The following is a 26,622-nucleotide window of genomic DNA, read 5'->3' on the forward strand; positions in this document are numbered from 1 at the left end:
CTTAGATAAAAGTGACAAGGGCCCTCCCCCTGCCACATGACTGAGGTGACCTGCTTCGGTGGCTTCAGGCTTTGAATATGGCCCACCAGACCAAAGCCCTTCCTTGAAGGGTCCCGTGTACCCTCAACAGGTCCTAGACACTGTGGGATTGGGTGCCCACTGAGAGGTCATCCTCACTGGGTGAGCAAAGCAAGTGTGGCGAGAGCTAATCTAGTTGCCTGCGAGAAATTCATGTCTAGGGCCAAAGATCACATGGGCTACCTGTATGATGCCTCTGAAAGTAGCCCAGGGATTAGCAAAGAAACCCAGTGTTGTAGATTAATTCTAATTGATCTTAATAATAATAATAATAATAATAATAATAACCCAGAGTCAGATGTCAGGGTGAAAGCTGAAAGATAAGAGAAGCAGAGCAGCCAGTCACTAGAGTTCTTACCTCCTCAAAATCATCAGACTGAAAGGGGACTGGGTTCCTGTCTCCTCCTACCTTACATTCTTCTCTCCACCCAGCCATATCACTTCCTGTCTTCACCTCCCTAGTGCTGGGATTAAAGGCGTGAGATCCCAAAAGCTGACCTCAAAGGTGTATGTCACCACTGAATGGCCTCTATGGCTAGCTAGTGGTTGGCTTTGCCCTCTGATCTTTAGGCAAGCTTTGTTAGAGCATACACAAAACATCATCACACAGTGTGCTAAAGGAAGCAGATTCTGAGTACACAGCTGGCTGCTTAGGTTCATGGCCTGGAACTTGGACATCCAGAATGCACCCAGGAAGAGGTTTAGCCCAGTTTTATAATACCTAGAAAACTACAAGTTCCAGCATAGTCAAATGCTGCTGCTAGGGCAAGTTGTCTTCTTCACAAAAGTCTTTTCTTATAGAAGCTCAACTTAAGATTACAGCCTGGCCCCAAGAGATCACAAAAACTCTCAACATACTGACTGATCTGGAAGTTCACACCATTGTCCACACCTGTTCAGGTAAGAAGGTAAATCAGGATGTACTTTGTCCACAGAGCCAGAAGAAGAGAGCAGGCCCAAAGGCCCATGAACAGACACTAGGGAGGCTGGGATGATTTGTGCATAGATCTCATGACTGGCAAGGTGCAGAATGACTTTGAGCTCATCATCTATGTCACTAAGTGAGAGACTTGAGACATAGGTAAGACTTTCCTCATGCATCTTCTACACCATGGTGCCTTTGCCACTGATCATCAACCTCTGGGAAGGTGGCCTTGGAGGTAAAGCTTTTTACTAGGTCAGCAATCTGGATTACACAGAAGAGAGCCAAGAGTGTTTGGCATGGACATCATATTTGTCATCTTCAGAGCCCGATAAGGAGCAGACTCAATCCCTCTTCCCCAATCCATTGTCTGAAAGGTCTGTGGATGGGAGGATATTGGTCAAGTGGTTTGAAAAGTATGAATTAGCACATCTTCACCACTTCTGCTCCACCAGATTCATCCACCCAGTCTCACCCCGAGCTCTGTTGCAGAACACCTGCTGCAGTCTCCCCTTCTTCTCTGACCCCATCCCCAGTGGACCACAAAGATCTTTTCCTACAACCTTCCTTCCCCCAACTCATCCCATTATTTCAAGCTCCAATACCACCAGCAGGCATTCATTTGAAAAACACCAGGTGAACAGTCCAAGGAAACAGCCCTGCAACCATACCACTGTAGGTAGACTTTTCTTTCCTGTCCACCAGTTCCCAAATACCTGACATGAAGACTTAATATAAATTATACATGCTTGGTTGATAGCTCAGGCTTATTACCAACTAATTCTTACAACTTTAGTATACCCATTTTTATTAATCTATGAATTTCCACATGGCTCATGGCTTTACCTGTCCTCCAGTATGTCTCCTTCCCTCTGTATTTCCTGGAGACCTCTCAGACCCTGCTCTCCTTCCCAACATTTTTCTCTGCACTGAAAATCCTGCCTCGCTATGGATCAAACAGCTTTTTATTTACAGTGAGAGCAATACATATTCACAGTGTAGAAAGATTATTCCACGGCATACCAAAACAGGCCCTGGATATTCCAGTTTAGCTAAAAGCACTAGAAAAAAAGATCTTAAAACAGTCTGTATGAAGATGATAGAGGTCCTTAAAGAGGAAATTAATAAATCCCTTAAAGAAGTCCAGGAAAGCAAACAGTGGGAGGAAATGAATAAGTTCCTTAAATACAGGAAAAGACAAATGGAGGAAGAAGATGAATAAGGCAATTCAAGACCTGAAAATGAAAATAGAATCAACAACAACAACAAACCAAACAGGGAATTCTGTAAATGAAAAACTTAGAAATTTTAAAAGGAACCGCAGAGGCAGGCTTCACTGACAGAATACAAGAGAGGATGAGAGAATATCAGGTGTTGAAGGTATGATAGAAGAAATTGATACATCAGTCAAAGAAAATGGTAATTCTAAAAAACCACTGACACAAAATATCCAGGAAAGATGGGACACTATGAAAAAACTAAATCTAAGAATAATAGGAATAGAGGAAGGAGAAGAAATCTAGCTCAAATGCCCAGAAAATATTTTCAACCAAACCATAGAATAAAATTTTCCTAACCTAAAAAAGGAGATGTGAATAAAAGGTACAAGAAGCATACAGAGCACTAAATAGGTGGGACCAAGAAAAGAAAGTCCCTCTCAGCACATAATAGAATACTAAATATATAGAACAATAAAAAAAATTAAAAGCTACAAGGGAAAAAGATGAAGTAACATAAAGGCAGACCAATTAGAATTATACCTGACTTTTCCATGGACACTCTAAAAGCCAGAAGAGCCTGGACAGATATTCTATAGGCTCTGAGAGACCACAGATGCCAGCCCAGACTACTATACCCAGCAAAACTTTCAGTCACCATAGATGGAGAAAATAAGATATTCCATGATAAAGCTGTGGTGGTTTGAAAGAGAATGGCCCCAAAGGGATTGGCACTATAAGGAGATGTGACCTTGGTAGAGTAGGTGTGGTCATGTTGGAGGAAGCATGTCACTGTAGAGGCAGGGTTTGAGGTCTCATATATGCTCAAGATATCACCCCAGTGTTTCAGATCACTTTCTGTTGCTTGCAAGACGTAAATTCTCAGCTACTTCTCCAGTACCATGCCTGCCTGCATTCTGCCATGATGATAATGAATTAGACCTCTGAAAATGTAAGCAAGTCATCTCAAATGTTTTCCTTTATAAGAGTTTCTGAATCATGGTATCTTCTCATAGCAATAGAAACCCTAAATAAGACAAAAGCCAAATTTAATCAGTATTTATCTACAAATTTAGCTCTACAGAAGGTGCTAGAAGGAAAACAGCAACCTAAGGAGGTCAGCTACAACCATGAAGACACAGGGAATAATCTCACACCAGCAAGACAAAAAGAAGGTAAAACACACACACACACACACACACACACACACACACACACAAACACACCAACAACAACAACAACAACAACAAAAACACATTAACAACAGCAACACAACAGGAATCAACAATCATTGGTCATTGATATCTCAATAGCTATGATCTCAACTACCCAACAGAAAGACATAGACATCAATAGAATGGATATGAAAACAGGATCTATCCTTCTGTTGCATTCAAGAAACATACCTCAAAACCAAGAATAGGCATTCCCTCTGAGTAAAGATTTGAAAAAAGGTATTCCCAGCAAATGAACCTAAGAAGCAAGGTTGTGCAGCCATTTTACTACCTAACAAAACAGACTTCAAGCCAGAACTAATCAGAAGAGATGGGAAGGGATACTACATACTCATCAAAGGAAAAATCCACCAAGATAACATTTCAGTTCTTAACAACTATGCCCCAAACACAAGGGCACCAAAGTTTGTAAAAAGCAACACTACTACAGCTTATATCACATATTGACCCTCATGTGGTGACAGTGTATAACTTCAATACCCCACTCTCACCAATATGCAGGTCATTCAAACAAAAACTAAACAGGGAAATATTTGAGCTAACAAATGCTATAAACTAAATAGACCAAACATGTTTATAGAATACTTCACCCAAACTAAAAAGAATATACTTTCTATGCACCTCATTGAACTTTCTCCAAAACTGACCACATGCTTGGACACAACGCAAGTCTCAACAGATACACGAAAATTGAAATAACTCACTGCATCCTATTAAGCCACCACAGAATAGAGGTTGATATCAACAGAAAGCTTACAAACTCATGGAAACTGAACAACTCTCTACCAAATGAAAAATGGGTCAAGACAGAAATAAAGAAATTAAAGACTACATTAGAGTTTCTATTGCTGTAAAGAGACACCATGACCATGGCAACACTTTTTAAATAAAAACATTTAATTGGGGATGGTTTACAGTTCAGAGGTTTAGTTGATTATCATCATGGCAGTAAGCATGGTGGCACACAGGCAGACATGGTATTAGAGAGGTGACTGAGAGTTCTACATGTGGTTTGGCAGGCAGCAGGAAGAAAGACAGACACTGGGCTTGGCTTGTACTTCTGAAACCTCAAAGCCTTCTTTGGAACACTTCTTCCAAAAGAGCCAAACCTACTCCCACCAGGCCAGATCAATATATAATGTCACTCACTACGAGCCTACGTAGGCCATTTTCATTCAAACCACCACAAAGAATTTCTAGAATTAAATGAAAATAAATATACAACATACCCAAAATTATGGGATACAATGAAAATTATTCTCTCATATAATAATCCTGTCTTTATCTTCCACTCCATCCCCTCCTCATAATCCCCTCACCTCCTCTTTCCCCTAGATCCACTGTTCCTGTTTCCCTTCAGAAAAGAGCAGACCTAGAGATTTTAAGAGGCAAGTACATAGCACCAAGTACCTACATAAAAAAAATTAATTAAAAAAAAAACAACTGAAGCAAGGGGGTGGGGGGTAATGGAACCAGGTGCTAGTAAAGCTGGCCCTAAAGGAGAGTGTACAGGGTGGAATCCAAGTTGCTTACAAAAAAAAATATGATTGGTGCTTCAGGTCAAGAAAGGTGATGTCAGTACATAATTCCCTCATAGACAACACTGTAAATTCTGTAGACTCTGCAGGTGTGTTATTGGGTAACCTTTAAGCTGATCTGCACAATGGGGCATTTGCCCCTCCCCTGCCCCAGTCTCATTCTTTATGCTTTTAAAAGGAGCTTGTTGTTTTTAAATAAATGAGTCCCTACCTGACTTGGCTCCTTGCTGCGTCTGATTCCGGGTAAAAGGGAGGCTGGCGAGCAGTGCACTTACCTTTCCTCAGTTCCAGGTCTCTCTTCTCGGGGACCTAGGTTCCTGGTGGGGCAGGACTCCACAAAAGAGTTCTCATGATAGCAAGATATAACAGAACACCTGAAACGCTAGAACAAAAAGAAGAAATCACACACAAAGGAGTAGATGGCAAGGAATAATCAAAGCCAAGATTGAAATCAATTAAAAGAGAAACAAAGAGAACAATACAAAGAATCAATTAAAGATTGGTTCTTTGAGAAATCCAGTATGATAGATAAACCCTCATCGAAATTAACTAAAAGTCAGAAAGAGAATGTCCAGAGTTACAAAATCAGAAATGAAAAGGAGGACATAAAAACAGACAGAGGAAACCCATAGAATTGTGAGGGTGTAGTTTAAAAACTTGTATTCCACTAAATTGAAAAATCTAAAAGAAATGGATAATTTTCTGAATAGGTACCACTTACAAAAGCTAAATTAAGATCATGCAAGCAATTTAAACTGACCCATAACTCCTACTGAAATAGAAACAGTTATTAAAAGTCTCCCAACTAAAAATAGCCTAGGGCCAGGTATTTTGAGTGCAGAATTCACCAGACATTCAAAGAAGAGTTAATGCTAATACTCTGTAAATTATTCCACAAAATAGAAACAAAAGGAACATAGCCCAATTAATTTTATGAGGACACAGTTTTCCTGATACCCAAACCATATGAATACCCAACAGAGAAAGAGAATTACAGACCACTTTCCCTTATGAACTTAGGTACAAAAATACTCAATAAAATACTTGAAAACAAAATCCAAGAATATATCGAAAAGATCATCCACCATGATCAAGGAGGCTTCATCTGAGAGATGCAGAGATGGGATAACATGTGAAAATCAATAGATGAAATCTACCATATAAACAAACTGAAAGAAAAAACTACACATGGTCATCTCAGTAGATGGAGAAAAGACCTTTGAAAAAAATCCAACACCTTTTCATTATTAAAATCCTGGAGAGTTTAAGGATACAGGGGACATACTCAAAATAATAAAGGCAGCTTACAGTACACCTGTAGCCAACATTAACAAATGGAGAAAAACTCAAGACAACTCCACTAAAATCACAAGCAAGACAAGGCTGTCCACTCTCTCCATATCTATTCAACATACTACTTGAACTCTTAACTACAGCAATAAGACAACTGAAGGAAATCAAAAGGATACAAACTGTAAAGAGAGAAGTCAATGAATCTTTATTTGCAGATGATATGATATTATACATAAGTGAACCCAAAAATTCTACCAGGGATCTCATAAACCTGATAAACCTTTCAGCAAAGTAATTGGATACAAAATAAACTCACAAAAAATCAGTAGCCCTCCCATATACAAATGACAAATGGACTGAGAAAACACTCAGAGAAACAACACCTATCCCCATAGCCACTAATAATATAAAATATCTTGGGGTAACTCTACTCAAGAAAGTTAAAGATTTATATGATGAAAACTTAAAGTCTTTGAAAAAAGAAACTGAAGAAAATATTAGAAGATGGAAAGATCTCCCATGCTCATGGATCAGTAAGATTAACATACTAAAAATGGCCATCCTACCAAAAGCAATCTACTGATTCAGTGTAATGCCCATCAAAATTCCCAACACAGTTCTTCACAGAACTTCAAAGGACAATTTTCAACTTCATATCGAAAAACAAAAATCTAGGATAGCTAAAACAATTTGAACAATAAAAGAACTGCTGGAGATCTCATTATTCCTGATTTTAAGTTGTACTACAAAGTTATATTAACAAAAACCATATTTGTTTTTATTGGCATAAAAAACAAAGACATGTTGATGCATGGAATAGAATTGAAGAACCAGACATAAATCCACACTCTTTTGGCACCTGATTTTTATAAAGAAGCCAGAAATACACTTTGGAAAAAAAGAACAACTTCAACAAATGGTTCTGGTAAAATAGGATGACCGCATGTAGAAGAATGAAAATAGATCTATACTTAGAACCCTTCACAGAACAACTCCCAATAGATCAAAGACCTCAACATAAGACCAGATACACTGCACCTTACTGAAGAGGAAGTAGGAAATAGTCTTGACTTGTAGACACAGGAGATGACTTTCTGAACAGAACACTGTTAGTGTGGACATAAAATTAAACAATTGATAAATGGGGCCTCATGAAACTGAGAAGCTTCTGTAAGACAAAGGACACCATCATTCCTACAAATAGTAGTGACAGCCTACAGAATGGGAAAAGTTTATAACAACTCCATATCTAGTAGAAGATTAATACCCAAATTATATAAAAATCTCAAGACTAACCAAACAACCCAATTAAAAATGGGTTACAGATCTAAACAGAATTCTCCATAGAGAAAACACAAAAGGCTTTACCACTCTTGGGCAAATAACTCAAATGACACTTCATCCTACCACAAGTAAACATGTTCAGTTATGTTCATTGCTGCTCTTCATGGTAGCCAGAAATTGGAAACAACCTAGATGTCCCTCAACAGAAGAATAGAAATAGAATAGAAAGTAAATGTGCTACATTTACATAATGGGTTATTACTCAGCTGTTAAAAAATAACATCTTAAAAATAACATTAGCTGGATAGCCCTGCTCCCTAGGACCTAGCCTCCAGGGGCACATCTCCTGTCTCTACCCTATACACTGACACCTAAGCCCCAGAGATACTACAGCGGCATCTACCCACCTCCAGCCATCCCAGCCTCATCAGTGACCACTAGGGCCCCACCTGCACCTGGAGGAGTATGTGAGTGTCTGGGCACCCTGGTGGATAGCCCTGTTGCCTAGACTCTAGCCCCCAGGGGTACTTCTCTTGCCTCTCCCTCACCCTCAGACATCAAAGCCCCAGTGACCTGGCAGCTGCCTCCAAATACCCACAAACATCACCTGAGGCATCAGAGATCATCAGAGCCACAGGCCCCAACTGCACCAGAAGAAGAGCAACTATGTAAGCCACAGGTCCCACCTGCACCAATTGGAGGAAGAGATGGGTAGACAACAGTGTAAGAATACATTCAACAACATAAAGAACAATATGGCACCACCGGAAACTGGTGGTTCTACAACAGCAAGACCTGAACACCCCAATGTAGAAGAAGCAGAAAAAAACAACCTAAAAATAACTTTATAAAGATGATAAAGGCCCTTAAAGAGGAAATGAAAAATTTCCTTAAGAAATGGGGGAAAAGACAAACAAAACAGTTGGAAGAAATCAATAAACCGCTTCATGAACGCTAAGAAAAAAACAGGTGAAGGAAACAGTTCAAGATTTGAAAATGTCTGCCCCCAACTTCCCTTCTGGACCAGAGGTGAGTATCCGGGCCCAACCCGGACCCCATCCCTTGGAACCAGCCACTCTGGGAAGACCTGCCCAACTTGGCCCCAGATTCTGGCCACTGGGCAGGTTCCCTTCTAGCCCCACCGGGAGGGATCCCCTTCTCCAAGCCCCCCAGCAGCCCCTGTAATCTCCACGTCCTGCCCCCACGCCCATCTGCCCAAGACCCCAGCCACCTCCTGAGACTTAGAGACCGGCCCCCAGCTCCCATCCTGCTCCCAACTTCCCTTCTGGACCAGAGACTTCCGGTCCAGATAAGAGCTTCCATCCTGCCCCGGAGTTCCCATTTGGACAAGAGAACTCCCATCTGGACAAGAGAGAGAGACTTCCTGAATCTGTCAGCTCTTTCTGAACCAAGTACACTGATACGACCAAGAAGAAACCACAAGGAGATGGGCAGACGTCAAGGCAGAAGTACATACAACAAAATGAAGAGCAATACAGCATCACCAGAACCTAGCCCGCCTCCAACATCTAGACCTGAACATCAAAAATTGGAAGAAGCAGAAGAAAGTAGCCTTATGAGTAACATCATGAAGAAGGTAGAGGCTTGTGTAGAGGAAAAGACAAGAAAATTGGAAGAATGCTGTAAACAACTAGAGGAAAGGGCAAACAAATTAGAAGAAAACAATAAAGTCCTGCAAGAAAGCAATAAAGTCCTAGAAGAAAACAATAAAGTACTGGAAGAAAACAATAAAGTACTGAAAGAAAATCATGAAAAAGCAATGAAACAGACAAAGGAAACAGTCCGAGACCTGAAAAGGGAAAATGAAAAAATAAAGAAGACACAAACAGAGGGAATGCTGGAAATAGAAAACATGAGTAAAAGATCGGGAACTTCAGATGCAAGTATAACAAACAGAATGCAAGAGATGGAAGAGAGGATCTCTGGCATTGAAGATACAGTAGAAGAAATAGTTTCATCAGTCGAAGGAAACACTAAAGCCAACAAAGTCATGAACCAAAATGTCCAAGAAATTTGGGACACCATGAAAAGACCAAACCTACGAATTATAGGGATAGAAGAAGGTGAAGAATACCAACTCAAAGGCACAGAAAATATATTCAACAAAATTATAGAAGAAAACTTTCCCAACTTAAAGAAGGAAATGCCTATGAAGATACAAGAAGCCTATAGAACACCAAACAGACTAGACCCCCAAAAAAGTCCCCTCGACACATAATAATTAAACAACTAAATGTACAGAATAAAGAAAGAATATTAAGAGCAGCAAAGGAAAAAGGCCAAGTGACCTATAAAGGTAAACCCATCAGAATAACACCCGATTTCTCAATGGAGACTTTGAAAGCCAGAAGGACCTGGACAGATGTAATGCAGACACTAAGAGACCATGAATGTCAGCCCAGACTAATACCCAGCAAAACTTTCAATCATCATAGACGGAAGGAACAAGACATTCCAAGACAAAGCCAGATTTAAACAATACCTATCCACAAACCTAGCCCTACAGAAAGCACTAGAAGGAAAATTCCAACCGAAGGAAGTCAGATACACACTCGAAAACACAGGCAATAGATAAAGCCACAACAGTAAACCCCAAAGAAGAGAAGTACACACACACTACCACCAAAAATAACAGGGATGAACAATCACTGGTCATTAATATCCCTTAATATCAACGGACTTAATTCACCTATAAAAAGACATAGACTTTGCTGTGGATATCGTTCTATATAAATAAAACACTGATGGCCAGTGACCAGACAGGAAGTGTAGGCGGGCAAGGAGAGAGGAGAATTGGGGAAACAGGAAGAAGGAGAGAGAGACACTGCAGCCACCGCCAGGACAAGCAGCATGTAAAGACGCTGGTAAGCCACCAGCCACGTGGCAAGGTATAGATTTATAAAAATGGGTTAATTTAAGATAAAAGAACAGTTAGCAAGAAGCCTGCCACGGCCATACAGTTTATAAGTGATATAAGCGTCTGAGTGATTATTTTATAAGTGGATTGTGGGACTGCGGGACAGAATGGATATGAAAGCAGGACCCATCTTTCTGCTGCATACAAGAAACACATCTCAAATTCAAAGACAGCCACTACCTAAGAATAAAAGGCTGGGAAAAGACTTTCCAATCAAATGGTCTTAAGAAACAAGTGGGTGAAACCATCCTGATATCCAACAAAATAGACTTCAAACTAAAATCAATCAAAAGAGATCAAGAAGGGCATTACATTCTCATCACTGGAATGATGCACCAAGATGAAGTCTCAATTCTGAACATTTATGCCCCAAGCACAAGGGCACCCACATATGTAAAAGAAACATTACTAAAGCTTAAACCACATATAAAACCCCACACATTAATAATGGGAGATCTCAACACCCCACTTTCACCACTGGACAGACCTCCCAAATCGAAACTTAACAGAGAAATAAAGGACTTAACTGATGTCATGACCCAATTGGACCTAATAGATATCTACAGAACACCCCATCCTAACAAGAAAGAATATACCTTCTTCTCAGCACCCCATGGAACTTTCTCTAAAATCGACCACATACTTGGCCACAAAGCAAATCTCAACAGATACAAAACAATTAGAATAACCTCCTGTGTTCTATCAGACCACTATGGTTTAAAGTTAGATTTCAACAACAACAAAAACTACAGAAAACCTACAATCTCATGGAAACTGAATAATGCTCAACTGAATCACCAATGGGTTAAGGAAGAAATAAAGAAAGAAATTAAAGACTTCCTAGAGATCAATGAAAATGAAGACACCACATACCCAAACTTATGGGACACTATGAAAGCAGTGCTAAGAGGGAAATTCATAGCACTAAATGCTCACATAAAGAAGTTGGAGAAATCTCACACTAGTGATTTAACAGCACACCTGAAAGCTCTAGAACAAGAAGAAACAAAGTCTCCCAGGAAGAATAGATGCCAGGAAATTATCAAAGTGAGAGGTGAAATTAATAAATTAGAAACTAAGAGAATAATACAAAAAAAATAATGAAACAAAGAGTTGGTTCTTTGAGAAAATCAACAAGATAGACAAGCCCTTATCCAAACTAACCAAAAGACAGAGAGAGAGAGAATCCAAATCAACAAAATCAGAAATGAAAAGGGGGACATAACAACAGACATTGAGGAAATCAAGAGAATTATCAGGTCATATTTCAGAAACCTCTACTCCACAAAACTGGAAAACCTAAAAGAAATGGACATTTTTCTGGATAGGTACCACATACCTAAGTTAAATCAAGACCAGATAAACTATTTAAATAGTCCAATAACCCCTAAGGAAATAGAAACAGTCATTAAGTCTCCCAACAAAAAAAAGCCCAGGACCAGATGGTTTCAGCACAGAATTCTACCAGATCTTCAAAGAAGATTTAATACCAATACTCTCTAAACTGTTCCACATAATAGAAACAGAAGGAACATTACCAAACTCCTTCTATGAGGCTACAATTACCCTGATTCCTAAACCAAACAAGGATGCAACAAAGAAAGAACTACAGACCGATCTCCCTCATGAACATTGATGCAAAAATACTCAATAAAATACTGGCAAACAGACTCCAAGAACACATCAGAACAATTATCCACCATAATCAAGTAGGCTTCATTCCAGGGATGCAAGGGTGGTTCAACATACGAAAGTCCATCAATGTAATACACCATATAAACAAACTCAAAGAAAAAAACCACATGATCATCTCACTAGATGCAGAAAAGGCATTTGACAAAATCCAACACCCCTTCATGATAAAAGTCTTGGAGTGATCAGGAATACAGGGAACATACCTAAACATAATAAAGGCAATTTACAGCAAGCCAACAGACAACATCAAATTAAATGGAGAGAAACTCAAAGCAATTCCACTAAAATCAGGAACGAGGCAAGGCTGTCCACTCTCCCCATACTTATTCAATATAGTACTTGAAGTTCTAGCCAGAGCAATAAGACAACATAAGGAGATTAAGGGGATTCAAATTGGAAAGGAAGAAGTCAAGCTTTCCCTATTTGCAGATGACATGATAGTATACTTGAGTGACCCCAAAGATTCCATCCAGGAATTGATAAAGCTTATAAACACCTTCAGCAACACAGCAGGATACAAGATCAACTCAAAAAAAAAAAAACAGTAGCCCTCATATATACAATGGACAAAGAAGCTGAGAAGGCAATTAGAGATGCATCACCCTTTACAATAGCCACAAATGACATAAAATACCTTGGGGTAACACTAACCAAGCAAGTGAAGGATCTATATGACAAGAACTTTAAGTCCCTGAAAAAAGAAATTGAAGAAGATGTCAGAAAATGGAAAGATCTCCCATGCTCATGGATAGGCAGGGTTAACATAGTAAAAATGGCAATCTTACCAAAAGCAATCTACAGATTCAATGCAATCCCCATCAAAATACCAACACAATTCTTCACAGACCTGGAAAGAATAATACTCAACTTCATATGGAAAAACAAAAAAAACCAGGATAGTCAAAAGAATCCTGTACAATAAAACAACCTCTGGAGGCATCACAATCCCTGACTTCAAGCTCTACTATAGAGCTACGGTAATAAAAACAGCTTGGTATTGGCATAAAAACCGACATGTGGACCAATGGAATCGAATTGAAGACCCTGACATTAACCCACACACCTATGAACATATAATTTTTGACAAAGAAGCCAAAAGTGTACAATGGAAAAAAGAAAGCATCTTCAACAAATGGTGCTGGCATAACTGGATATCAACGTGTAGAGGGCTGCAAATAGATCCATATCTGTCACCGTGCACAAAACTTAAGTCCAAGTGGATCAAAGACCTCAACATAAATCCAGCTACTCTGAACCTGCTAGAAGAGAAAGTAGGAAGTAGTCTTGAATGCATTGGCATAGGAGATCACTTCCTAAATATAACACCAGTAGCACAGACACTGAGACAAACAATCAATCAATGGGACCTCTTGAAACTGAGAAGCTTTTGTAGAGCAAAGGATACAGTCAACAAGGCAAAGCGACAGCCTACAGAATGGGAAAAGATCTTCACCAACCCCACATGTGACAGAGGACTGATATCCAGAATATATAAAGAACTCAAGAAATTAGACATCAAAACGACCAACAGTCCAATTGAGAAATGGGCTTTAGAACTAAACAGAGAATTCTCAACAGAGGAAACTCAAATGGCTGAAAGACATCTAAGGAATTGCTCAACATCCCTAATCATCAGGGAAATGCAAATCAAAACAACTCGGAGATACCACCTTAATGCCTGTCAGAATGGCTAAGATCAAAAACACTGAAGACACTTTATTTTGGAGAGGATGTGGAACTAGGGGAACTCTCCTCCACTGCTGGTGGGAATGCAAGCTTGTACAACCACTTTGGAAATCAATATGGCGCTTTCTTAGAAAATTGGGAAACAATCTCCCCCAAGATCCAGCTATACCACTCCTGGGCATATACCCAAGAAATGCTCAATCATACCACAAGAGCACTTGCTCAGCTATGTTCATAGCAGCATTGTTTGTAATAGCCAAAACCTGGAAACAACCTAGATGCCCTTCGACTGAAGAATGGATAAATAAATTGTGGCACATATACACAATGGAATACTACTCAGCAGAGAAAAACAATGACATCATGAGGTTTGCAGGCAAATGGATGGATCTAGAAAAAATCATCCTGAGTGAGGTAACCCAGACTCAGAAAGACAAATATGGTATGTACTCACTCATAGGAGGATACTAGATGTGGAACAAGGATGACTGGACTGCTACTTACATCACCAGTGAGGCTACCTGGAAAACAGGACCCCAAGAAAGACACGAGGATCGCCCAATGACAGAGAAATGGCTGAGATCTACATGAACAACCTGGACATGAGTGGGAGCAATGAAGGGCGAGGGTCGAGGGAAAGAGAGCGGGAGATCCCAGCTGGATCAAGAACAGAGAGGAAGTACAAGGAATAGGAGACCATGGTAAATGAAGACCACATGAGAAAAGGAAGAAACAAAGTGCTAAAGAGGCCCACAGAAATCCACAAAGATACCCCCACAATAGCTGGATCTTGAGGCAGCTCAATTCCTATTTTCCCAAGGAACTACCACGTTGATTTCTATAGTGGCTGTACAAGTTTGCACTCCTACCAGCAATGGATGAGCATTGCCCATAATCTGTATTCTCCCAGCATGAGCTAACACTTACTTTATTGATCTTAGCCATTCATACAGGCATAAGATGAAATCTCAAGGTAATTTTGACTTGCAATTCCCTGAGGGCTAAGGATGATGAACATTTTTTAAATGTTTTTCAGCCATTTGAGTTTCCTCTGTTGAGAATTCTGTTTAGATCTGTACCCCAGTTTTTAGTTGGGTTATTTGATTTCTTGATATCTAGATTTTTGTAGTTATTTATGTTTTATTAGCCTTCTATCAAGCATGTACTTGGTAAAAACTGTTTCACATTCTGTAGGCTATTGCTTTGTCCAAAATTTTTGGACAAAAAAAAAATGACAATGTCCTCTGCAGTGGAGTTTTTCAGCCAAGTCCCTGTTTTGATCTCACAATCAACTACTCAGCCACATCCCAGAATTATTAAAATGAAACAATTGAATATGTGCTGAAACATGACCAAATAACCAATGACTGTGCTGTTTAGGGAGATAAACATTTTCTAATCCTGGAGCTGAAAGGACAAAATGCTCTTCCAGGTTTGACAAAACCACTAAAGATTTTAGTCAGAGAAAGAAGAATTCACATCATTCTGTATCAGTGGTTCTCAATCTGTGGGCTGTGACTCCTTTGGCAAAATATGTACATCACAATTCATAACAGCAACAAAATTACAGTTATAAAGTAACATCAAAAATGATTTTATGATTGGGGGTCACCACAGCATGAGGAACTGTATTAAAGATCACAGCATTAGGAAGGTTGAGAACCACTGTTCCATATTATGTTGTTTCAAGTGTAAGATATTTTCAAACTTAGTTTGATTCTAGTGTGGAAAAAAATGATGTGTTATGAACTAATTAATTATGAATTAATCATAACTATTCTTTTGAGAGTCGCTTTTATTAAAAATGTAACTATAGCTGTCAGGCATGGTGCCTCACACTTTAATCCCAGTACTCAGGAGGCAGAGGCAGGCAGATTTCTATGAGTTCAAGGCCAGCCTGATCTAAATAGTGAGTTCTAGGACAGCCAGGGCTACATACAAAGATCTTGTCTCAAGAAACAAGCAAGAAAAGCAACCATATAATGCTAAAAAGTAAGAAGATGCAATATAAGATTTTTTTGCTTTTTATTAGAAGGAAGGATCTATGAGGAAAGTGCTCTTAATTTTTCCTTCACTCTTCTACATCCAAAGTTGAAGACAACTTGTACTAGAGGGTTCACTACGCCTTAACTAGAAAACAACATATGTAGGATGAAGTGCTAAACAGTCTTATTAATAAAAAACCTGGAGCCAGATATTTAGGTTAAAACTGAGAGATCAGAAAAGCAGAAAGAAGCCAGCCACGTTCTCACCACTTGGAGATCCCCAGTCAAAGAGACCTACTTCCTGTATACCCACACCTATTTGCTTTTCTGTTCTGCATTTCACTTCCTCTCTTCACCCAGCTACATCACTTCCTCTTTCTGCCAAGCTCTGTCACTTCCTGTCTGTCTGTCCAGACCTTTATGGTTAACTAGTGTTGGAATTCAAGGCATGTGTCATCATGCTTGGCTCTGTTCCCAGTGTAGCCTTGAACTCACAGAGATCCAGACAGATCCCTGTCTCCTGAGTGATAGGATTAAAGGCATGTGCCTGACTTCTATGTTTAACATAGTGGCTAGCCTTTTCCTCTGATCCTCAGATAAACTTTATTGGGGGGACACAGATAAAATATCACCACATTTCCCCTTTTTGTCTAATAAAAATAAACAATTATAATTAATATAAGAAAAATTACATACAATAATACAATAACTATATACAATATATACAAGCAATAAATACATTAATGATGTCTAGTCCATTTGCATTTGACAAATTCAGAGAAAATATTACGTTATCTATCCTATTTTGGTAAATCCAAAATGTACCTAATTCACTTTCTATCCTAACTTGTATTACCAACCAAAAGCTATCTTCTATGTCTTTCAAACTTATACACTTTACACCTCTTAGTGAGTTTCTTTTCTGAAATTGTTAATAAGTAAAACTATAACTATAACTATCTAATCTTCAACTCCCTCAGAGATCTGAGAAGGAAATAATATTACCTAGTAAGTGCAAACAAGTGACTTCCAAAATATGTGAGTTATGACAGAAACAGCCAGCTACCTGGACAGTCACCCAAGGTTTCTCTGTAACATTGGGGCATCATCTTTGGCCAACAGGCTTAGCATATCTGACAGATGCATCTGTGTAGCAGGGTTTTCTAAAGAGCCTTCCTACCTTGTCTTGGCAAGGATTGGCAGTCCTTTGTTTTGTGTCCTGCTTGTCCAATTTGGATAGCATACTGTCAATACTTGATGCAAGGGGACTTTCTTGCCTAGTGGCTAACTTTTGCCACAGTTAAAATAGACTCCATATAGAGGTTCTTCAATGCCCATCTTCTCTGAAGTAGATTGGTGGTGCCAGGAGCAGACATGTCTCATAGTCATAAAAAAAAAAGAAGAAAAAACTATGTTATTAAAACATCTTAAATGCCATATTCTATAGACCTCTGAAGGATTTGAAGATGACCTGTCTATCTAAATATATCTCTGCTTGACCTTGAAAACATACCTAATATGACTACAAGTTTGATTGTAATGACTACTAACTTACATTCCTTTATATCCTAATTAGTTGGTAATAATAACTTTCAAGGATTAGCAGACTGCATTACACTGTTAAATAAAATGTATAGGTACAATAACTTGAACAGGATTAGAAATATATATACAAAATAGTCTAACAAAATCGATCTCAAATTGGTATCAATATACATAATTTGTATACAATATATAAAAATCCAATCCAATGTAAAATATTTAAAACTAGTAGTTGCTTTCTAAAAGTACATTAAATACTCTACCTTTTTATCTTATCATATCTATATAAATCAGTCTCAAATTTGTAGCAATATATAATTTTTATACAATATATAAAAATCTAATCCAATGTAAAATATTTAAAAGTAGTAGTTGCCTTTTAAAAGTAGATTCAATAATCTACCTTTTTATCTATATCATATCTATATCTGCTTTTTTTTCTTTTCAGAGTAGATTCAATAATCTGCCCTTTATTCTATCATCTCTATATCTTTTTTCAGAGTATATTCAATAATCTACCTCTTATCTATATCCTCCTTTTTCTTTTTTTCTTTCTTTTTTTCAAATAAGAACCTTAAATCTAATCTCCTTTGTTTAGCCTTTTTCCTGACCATTAATAATAACAACTTGTAACCAACCAACCTAAACAATGACAATTATCCAAAACCCATTGAAAAACCAAAAACTACCCACCCTACCTCTTGGGAATGAGGGCATCATATTCTTAAATTTACTTCCTGCTGTTTGGGGGTAAAGGCATCTTTAGGGGATCCTGAAAAGAAAAATCTTGTGTTAATTGTCAAGTTCTGGGAGAGGTAGCTGTATCATTTGTTGTCCAGTCTCTGCATAATGCAAAAGTGCAGGGCTTATCTCAAGTCCTTGTTCTAGTAGTCTGTGAGGCTGGATCATCTCAGCTAACCATCTTGAAATTGTCCTGAGCTGATCTTTGGGTGACATTTGTCAGCTTAGTGGTATTATTATTGTCCATGTGGAATCATCATTGTGGAACCCCCATCATCTTTCTGGAGACTTCAAATTTGCTGTTAGGCATGGGTGTTTCCCATACAATATGAGGCAGAATTCAATCAGCTCTCTTTATAAGTTCAATTCTATCACTTTGGGGATATTTGTTGTTAATCTCTACCAAAAAAATTACTGTAAGCTCTTTGCCAAGGTTCACTTTCTACCCATAATTTGTCAATGTCATCCTTAGTTAAAGGTACTACAGTTTCTGCTGGGCCTATTCCTGCTAATTGATGAAGTCTCAATTTTCCTTTTAAAATCAACTCAGATCTTTTCCACAGAAGTTTTAAATTTTTTACTCTGTTTATTTGGTAGAAATATCCATTCCAATATAATATCTTCCCTATGCATTAAAATTCCTATAGGAGAATGCTTAGAAGGTAAAATAAGCAATATGTAATCAAGTTTTGGATCTACATGATCCACACATGCATCCTGTATTTTCTTTTCCATCAAGGCCAATTCTCTCTCAGATTCAGCTGATAATTTTCTTGAACTATATAAGTCCTGGTCACCTTCTAAGGTTTTAAACAAATTGCTCAGTTCATCATTTTTTACCCCAACAACAGACCATAGATAGGAAATGTCTCCAAATAATTTTTGAAAGTCAGTAAAAGTCTGTAATCAATCTCTCCTAATTTGTACCTTTTGGGGTCTATTTTTTTGTAAACCTATTTTATAGCCTAAGTAATTAATAGAATCTCCTCTTTGCATCTTTTCAGGAGCAATTTGTAATCACCAACAAGGCAAAATTTTCTTTACTTTATCAAACATTCTTTTTTTTTTTTGGTTTTTCAAGACAGGGTTTCTCTGTGTAGCTTTGCGCCTTTCCTGGGACTCACTTGGTAGCCCAGGCTGGCCTCAAACTCACAGAGATCCGCCTGGCTCTGCCTCCCAATTGCTGGGATTAAAGGTGTGTGCCACCACCGCCCGGCCTAATTATGTTGCCATTGTTCCTTGAAGAAACATTGTTTCTAGAAATACCCTGTTTATAGTCTCTTTATAGGTGACCTGGTTTACTGCAATTAAAGCATCTAACATTATTATTTTTCTTCAAAGCTCTTAAAATCACCTCTCCTATCCACATATCATGGTCATGAGACTCAGTGTTAATTGTGTCCCTGATCTGATCCTCCAAGGGTGCTGGTCTGATCTTTAATGGCCTGATTTTTCTTTTGCATGCTGCATTCATGTTCTCAAAAGCCAAAGATTCAATTATTATCTGTCTAGCTTCTGAATTTGGTATCATTCTATTTTCTGCTGAAGACGGCCTTTGTAAGAAATCTATGAAGGTTCTTTCAGGCCCTGTTTAACTTTCTTAAATGACTCATTTTTTTTTCTGCTTCCTGAATTCTGTCCCATGAATTCATGGCTTCCATGTGGCATAGGATTAGGGTTAGGTTATCATATAAACATTGTCTTTGTATATCAGCATAATCACCTTCTCCAAGAAGCAGATCCTGGGAAATTTCCACACCTCTAGTCCTACATTATTGTTCTATAGTTTTGGCCTCCTCTATCCACCACATTCTCCACTATAACTGTGGACTGACCTCTAGGACAGCTGTAACCAATTCTTTCCAGTCCTGAGGAATAATTCTATTACAAGTTGGTCATGAGTTTAACATTTGCTTTTCTATTGAGAGCCACTGGTAGCAAAAGTCCATGGAGTATACAGCAGTGACAACTAGAGTTCAGAAGGTCAACCTATCAGAACTAAGGGGTCTGTTAGAGGAAACCATCATGCAAGGCATTGTGGAATTACTGCCTTTTGAATGAACTGGCTGTCTCTTGTTGTAAACTTCTTGTGCAATAACAGCTATGATTCTCCCTATTTACCGTGCATCTCCATGTTGTATGTACATATAATCTCACGATTGTATCTCAATCTTGGGCACAACTTTCCCTATACATTTGGGGTAATTGGATAACTGTCCCTAGCTGTGTCTATTTTTCATTAACATATATCTGGCCAGGGCCATTCTCTGGACAAAAGTATTTCAGCAAAGATACCTTTTTCCAAGGACAAATGCAGAGAAACAAACATTAGCTCATCTCACCCACAGATAGAGAAAAGAACCACTAACAATTAAATCCTCAACTCCTTATCTTCACCCCGGGTTATTTATACAAGACCCTAACTTAAGAGATTTACTGCTCACATTCCAGGGATGATGTTTTAGCTATTTGCTAGTTACTGAGTTAAGGCAATTACTTCCCACTGACCCAAGGAGATTGCCTTCAAGGCCAGGCAGGCATAGGTGCCAAGCTTCTTTCTTGTGCAAATTAAGTTTTAATTCCTCCTCAGTCAGGTGCTATTCCTAGATTTTCTGCTCAGCAATTACTCTGAGTGAAAGTGCTTTTTCTAACCAAATGCTACATGCTCTGACATAGGTTGCTTAGCCACCTAGCATATGCCCCCTTCCTATCAGAAAGCAGCTGCAGCCAGGATGAGCAGGAAAAATAGCACCAAAGACAGTTTACTTTATTGTGACTTATTGAACCCTAACATTTTATCTAGCCATTTCTAGATTATAGTTTGAGCACATAAATTTCCTAATTGATCTTAGTCTTTAATTGACACTACCAGAGAACTCCCCTTTAGTCACTCCCCTTTTGGTTGTAATTGGAAGCTGACAATTATTGCTTTATGTGTGGATCCTTATCCCCTCTCTCTGCGACCCTGAAAACTTCAAACCTTGCATTGTTTTGCCAAAGAATTACTGTTTGGGTATATATACTGGTTCTCTGAGAGCACTGAAGAGAATTTATTGAGAAGAACAAAGATGAGGACAGAGACAGAAAGAACTAGATAGACATGAGAGAAGAGCAGAAAGGACCGAGACCAGAAGGGACTGGGAAAAGCTAAATATGAGAACGGAAAAGAAACTGTGTAGATAGAATTGACTTAGAAGGATATAGTGAATGGACTAAGGAACTCATTGTGCTTATATTCATTGGATATCCCTCAGATTAGAGTCCTCAGCTGCTTTTTGGACTCTTCCACGGACCCTGGGAGCAAACAATATAGGCTGGACCTGTTATTGTTAGTGTTACTTTACAAATGGAGAATGCATTCCATATGATACTATAGCTTCTTTAAATCTCCTCAGATCTAACATATCCACTGGAGTCCAGTTAGCTCATACACACCCTTGAGCATGTGGCAGTTCCTGTAAGGTTAGCAGGTAGATTAATGTTTGCTGTCTGGTAACCTGAGGCTGTTTCTCTGTAACTACATGATTCAATCCTGAGATACATTCACCTTTAAATTCTTCTGTCTGGGTCTGAATTTCTCTATAATTCATTTTAACAGGTTTTTCTAAAGCTTTTATCTTGGCACTCAAATTGGTCAACCTTTTTAATGCTAAAATAAAAATGATCAAGCAAATAATATTCATAATTAATGTTATGTACACCTCATCAACATTAATTATCCTCTCATTTAATTGTTCCATTTTCAGACTGCCTAATGTGTTCTCAAACAGAGACCAAATTCCTTCCATTGTAAAAATGTTTCCCACTTTTTAATGTGGGAAAAAATTCCCTTTTAACTAATTTCTCCTTTTAAGATATCTTAATTGACTTACCAAGTCTGTTAACTGTGTAGAACAGTAGAAGTCCAAGGGAATTTCAAAGCAGCTACCTAATGTGGTAGCAGTCTGAGATGAGAATCCAGAGAGAGTCCACCACCCACCAGGAGAGAAAAAGCCAAAGAGACTTTGGCCCATGTGAGGTAGAGATCCAGCTTCGTGCAGTTCCAGCCTGAGCTGTAAGGCCACAAGCAGCTTTTCAGGCAATTCTTGCCACAATCCTCAGAGCACCAATTGTAAAATGAATCTTAAAAGGTCTTATAAAATAAAAAACATGGAGCCAGAAATTGGGGTTAAAGCTGAGAGATCAGAGGAATAGGACAAGCCACAAGCCAACCTCACCTCACTGACCTTCAGTCTCCAAAGAGACCTACTTCCTGTATACCCACACCTATATTCATTCCTTTCTGTTCTGCTAACTCATTTCCTCTCACTGCCCAGCTATATCACTTCCTCTTCCTGTCCAGTTCTGTCACCTCCTGTCTGTCTATACATACCTCCAGACCTTTATGGTTAACTAGTGTTGGAATTTAAGTCATGTGCCACCACACCTGGCTCTGTTCTTAGTGTGGCCTTGAACTCACAGAGATCCAGACAGATCCCTGCCTCCTCAGTGATAGAATTAAAGGCATGTGCTACCATTGTCTGACTTCTACGTCAAATATAGTGGCTGGCTTTTTCCTCTGACCTCAGATAAACTCTATTGTGGGGGCACAGATGAATTATCCCTACAATTGAATATGTTTTTACATCAGTACCATGCCCTTTTTATTAATATGGATCTGTAATATAACTTCAAATCAGGTATGGTGATAACTTCAGTGATTTGGTTTTTGCTTAGGATTGTTTTGCCTCTCCAGAGTCTCTTGTGTTTCCATATGGACTTTAAAATTGCTTTTTTGTGTGTGGAGGGGAGTGTGTCTGTTTTGGTTTTTTTCAAGACAGGATTTCTTTGTGTAATGGTCCTGGATGTTCTGGAACTCACTCTGTGGAGCAGACTGGCCTCTGCCCCCTAAGTGCTGGAATTAAAAATTGTGAGCCACCATACCTCACTTAAGATTGCTTTTCTGTTTCTGTAAAGAATGTCACTGGATGTCTGGTTGAGATTGCTCAGTATTGACTCTATATTGGATTTTGTAAGATACTGTTTTCACTGTAGATGTAACCAACCGTCTTATTAAATAAGAAACACAGAACCAATGTAAAAGAGAAAGCCGAGAGCTCAGAGCTCAGAGCTAAAATCTTACCCTTCCTCCTGCGGTGCTCCTAGCTCCCCGAAAGAGAGCTATTTCCTGGGTGTATGTCTTTAAATAGTCTTTCTGTTCTGCCTTCTCATTGGCTGTAAACCCAGACACATGACTGCCTCGTCATTGCCTGTAAGTACAGCTCTCTAGGTCTTAAAGGCGTATGTCTCCAATGCTGGCTGTATCCCTGAACACACAGAGATCTAAGGGATCAAAGGTGTGCGCCACCACTGCCGTGCTCTTTCTATGGCTCTAATAGCTCTGACCCCTGGGCAACTTTATTTATTAACATACAATTAAAATCACATTTCAGTACAAATAGAATACCACCATATTTCACAATTATTGATCCTTCAAATCCATGAACATGTTTTACATCTTCTAGTGTCTTACTTGATTTTTTTTCTTGAGTATTTTGAATTTTTCATTTTAGAGATCTTTCATATCCTTGGTTAGGTTTTTCCAAGGTACTTTTTTCTTCTTTGAGGCTGTTAAAAATTGAATCACTGTCAGGCGGTGGTGGCACACACCTTTAATCCCAGCACTCAGGAGGCAGAGGCAGGCAGATCTCTGTGAGTTTGACTCCAGCCAGGTCTACAGAGTGAGTTCCAAGACAGCCAAGGCTGTTACACAGAGAAACCCTGTCTTGAAAAACCAAAAAAAAAAAAAAAAATTGGATTACTTTCAAGATTTCAGTTTCTTTGTCATTGATATATAGGAAGGATTTGTGTATTGCTTTTGTGTCCTGCCACTGAACGTGTGTATCAGTTCTAAAAGTTTTCTAGTTAGTCTTTATAAATAAATCATAGTTTTATGATTTATGTATAAAATCATAGCAGATGCAGATAGGGGCCTTTTGCTTCTTTCCTTTGCTGTTTGTATCCTTTCATATGCTCCCCTTGTCTTGCTCTAGCTAAGGCTTCCAGGACTATACTGAAGAAGAGTGGAAAAGTTGGACACCTTTGTCTCGTTCCTTATTTTAGTGCAAGTGCTTTGAGGGTTTTCCCCATTAAATATCATGTTGGCTGTAGGCTGTCATATGTAGGCTTTATTATATTACGATTTTTTTTCCTAATCCAAGTTAGAACCTTTACCATGAAGGAATGGTAGGTTTTGTCAGTGTTTTTTCTACATCTGTCCAGATGTCCATGGGGTTTCTGTCCTCGGCTCCATTTGTGTGACTTAGAACATTTATTGGCTCACATCTGTTGCGTTCCTGTATCTCTGATCAAGTTACACCACCAGCTTCATCATGGTGAATGATCTTTTTGATGTATTTGCAATTATTTAGTTTAAGGTCATCATGGGAATTAGTTTGTTGATTCTCTCACTCCATGTCTTTATCTGCCTTTGGTTTGGAAGTGTTTCTTCCATTTCTATGGAGTGGCTTGAGAAGCATGGGAGGAAAGTTGGAGGGCTTCAGAAACATCACCATGACTCCATCTGGGCCTGGACTGCTTTTTGTTGGGAGAGCTTTCATTACTGCTTAAATCCATTGCATGTTATATATCTTTTAAAACTATTCATCTCATCTTGGTTCAATTTTAGTAAGTCACATTGTCTAGAAATTCATCCATTTCTTTTTGATTTTCTGACTTAGTGGAATATGTATTTTCAACATGAGACGTGATGTTTTGTGTAAGTTATGTTTTTGTTTATATGTTTTAGTTTGATGTGTATGGGTGTTTTGTCTGAATGTATGTCTGTGCATCATATTTTCCAGTGCCCAAGGAGGCCAGAAGAGGCCATCAGATCCCTGGGACAAAACTTATAGACCAGCTGTGAGCTACCATGTGGGTGCTGGGAATTGAACCCAGGTCCTCTGGAAAAGCAACCAGTGCTTTTACCCAGTGAGCTGTCTCTAACCTCCAGACCTGATGTTTTTCATTTCACTGGTATCTGGTGTGATGGTTCCCTTTTCACCTGTAATTGTTTAAGTTGGTGTCTTCTTTCTTTTGATTAGTTTGGTTTGTCAATCTTATTTATCTTTTCAAAGAACCCACTCTTAGTTTCAATGATTATGTTTTTCTTTTCATTTCTATTTCATTAATTTCTGGACTGATCATAAAGATTTCTTTTCATTTACTTACTTGAGGTTTGGCTTATTCTTTTTTTTTTCCTTTTTACGAAAATCCTTTAAGGTGTATCATTCATAGTATTTGCAATGTCTCTGATTTCTTCATCAACATGTAGAGCTGTAAAGGTCCCTGTAGGACTGCTTTCATTGTGTCCCAGAGGTTCTGAGACATTGTTTTCACTGTCATTTAGTTCCAGGACCCATTGTTCCATAGTCTGTTGCTTCCATTGTACCCATTTCACAAAACCCCCAGAGACCACCAAGAAGTCTTTTTCCAGTGCAAGCACATAAGGGTCCTTTTATTCAGGTGTAGAGCCCTGGCCTCCTCCCAATTAGGGTAGCTTTTGCCTGCTTGCCAACCTTGACCAGATGTCCTCCCTATGCTAATTCCCTGATGGTTTCCACCCTCCTGAATGCTTAAGGGAAGTTCCTTGTTGGTGTATCCTGCATATTGGGCATTAACAGCTTAGATGCAAGATTGTAAACATCAGTAGCAAACTTCTGCCCTCTAGGGTTCTCCCATTGTGCTGTAAGACTGTATTTAAGGTTTCTTCCCTCTTTCAATAAACAGCATTCAGCATTCTGCTGAGGTGAATGATCCGCTGTCTTTTGTCTCTGTTTTTCAGTCCACAGCCCCTCACTCAGACATGGTGAACAGGTGGTGGTAGCGCAGGTGTTATTGCTACAAATGGAGGTCCCACCGAGATCCAAGAAAGAAGGGACATTGCTGATGGACACCCAGGTAAGCCTGGCTAGCAATTTAAAGAAAAAAAAAGAAATGATAAGGGTGAATTGAAATGGGTGCAGCTAGCTCAGAGTCAATTAACTGGACTGTTGAAGCAGGAGGGCACTGAAGTTAAGATAGGGCAAGACAGCTAAAGATTTTAAATAAAAAAGGAAATCTTCCCAACAGAGAAGAGGGAGGGAAAAGAAATTTCCCATTAGAAAAGGTAGAAAAAATTTAATCAAGAAAAAAGGATTTTCCCGGTAAAAAGGGGGAAATTTTTGAAAGTAGGCCTAAAGATTTTTAGGGCCCTGTAGAGGAAGGATGAAGAAAAGAGAAAAGCCTCTTCCCAGTGGTAATGGAGGAAGAAAAGGCTCTTTCCAATTTTAGAATTTTCAGGATAGCTGAAACTCTGAGCTCTTTCTGCCTGCCAGCACAGAGCCGCAGCATCTGAATTACAAAGAGTCATAGAAGTTTCGTTGTCTGTTTGCTTAATTTTGGTTTAAAAGTTCATTTTCCCTCAGAGTGGGAATAATTCAATATTTAGG

At 38.9% G+C, this 26,622-nt stretch overlaps 1 protein-coding gene across 1 annotated transcript in view; it reads right to left on the minus strand.

The window, feature by feature from the left end:
- LOC143268074 (5-formyltetrahydrofolate cyclo-ligase-like) overlaps positions 1 to 26,622 on the minus strand; it is a 59,264-nt gene that overhangs the window by 4,476 nt on the left and 28,166 nt on the right. The window contains exon 3 of the transcript XR_013043658.1: positions 5,266 to 5,372. The gene's annotated coding sequence lies outside the window, so the exon portion shown is untranslated. The remainder of the gene's footprint in view (positions 1 to 5,265; positions 5,373 to 26,622) is intronic.

The sequence above is a fragment of the Peromyscus maniculatus genome, chromosome 12 (genome assembly GCF_049852395.1).
Source record: "Peromyscus maniculatus bairdii isolate BWxNUB_F1_BW_parent chromosome 12, HU_Pman_BW_mat_3.1, whole genome shotgun sequence".
NCBI lineage: Eukaryota > Metazoa > Chordata > Mammalia > Rodentia > Cricetidae > Peromyscus > Peromyscus maniculatus.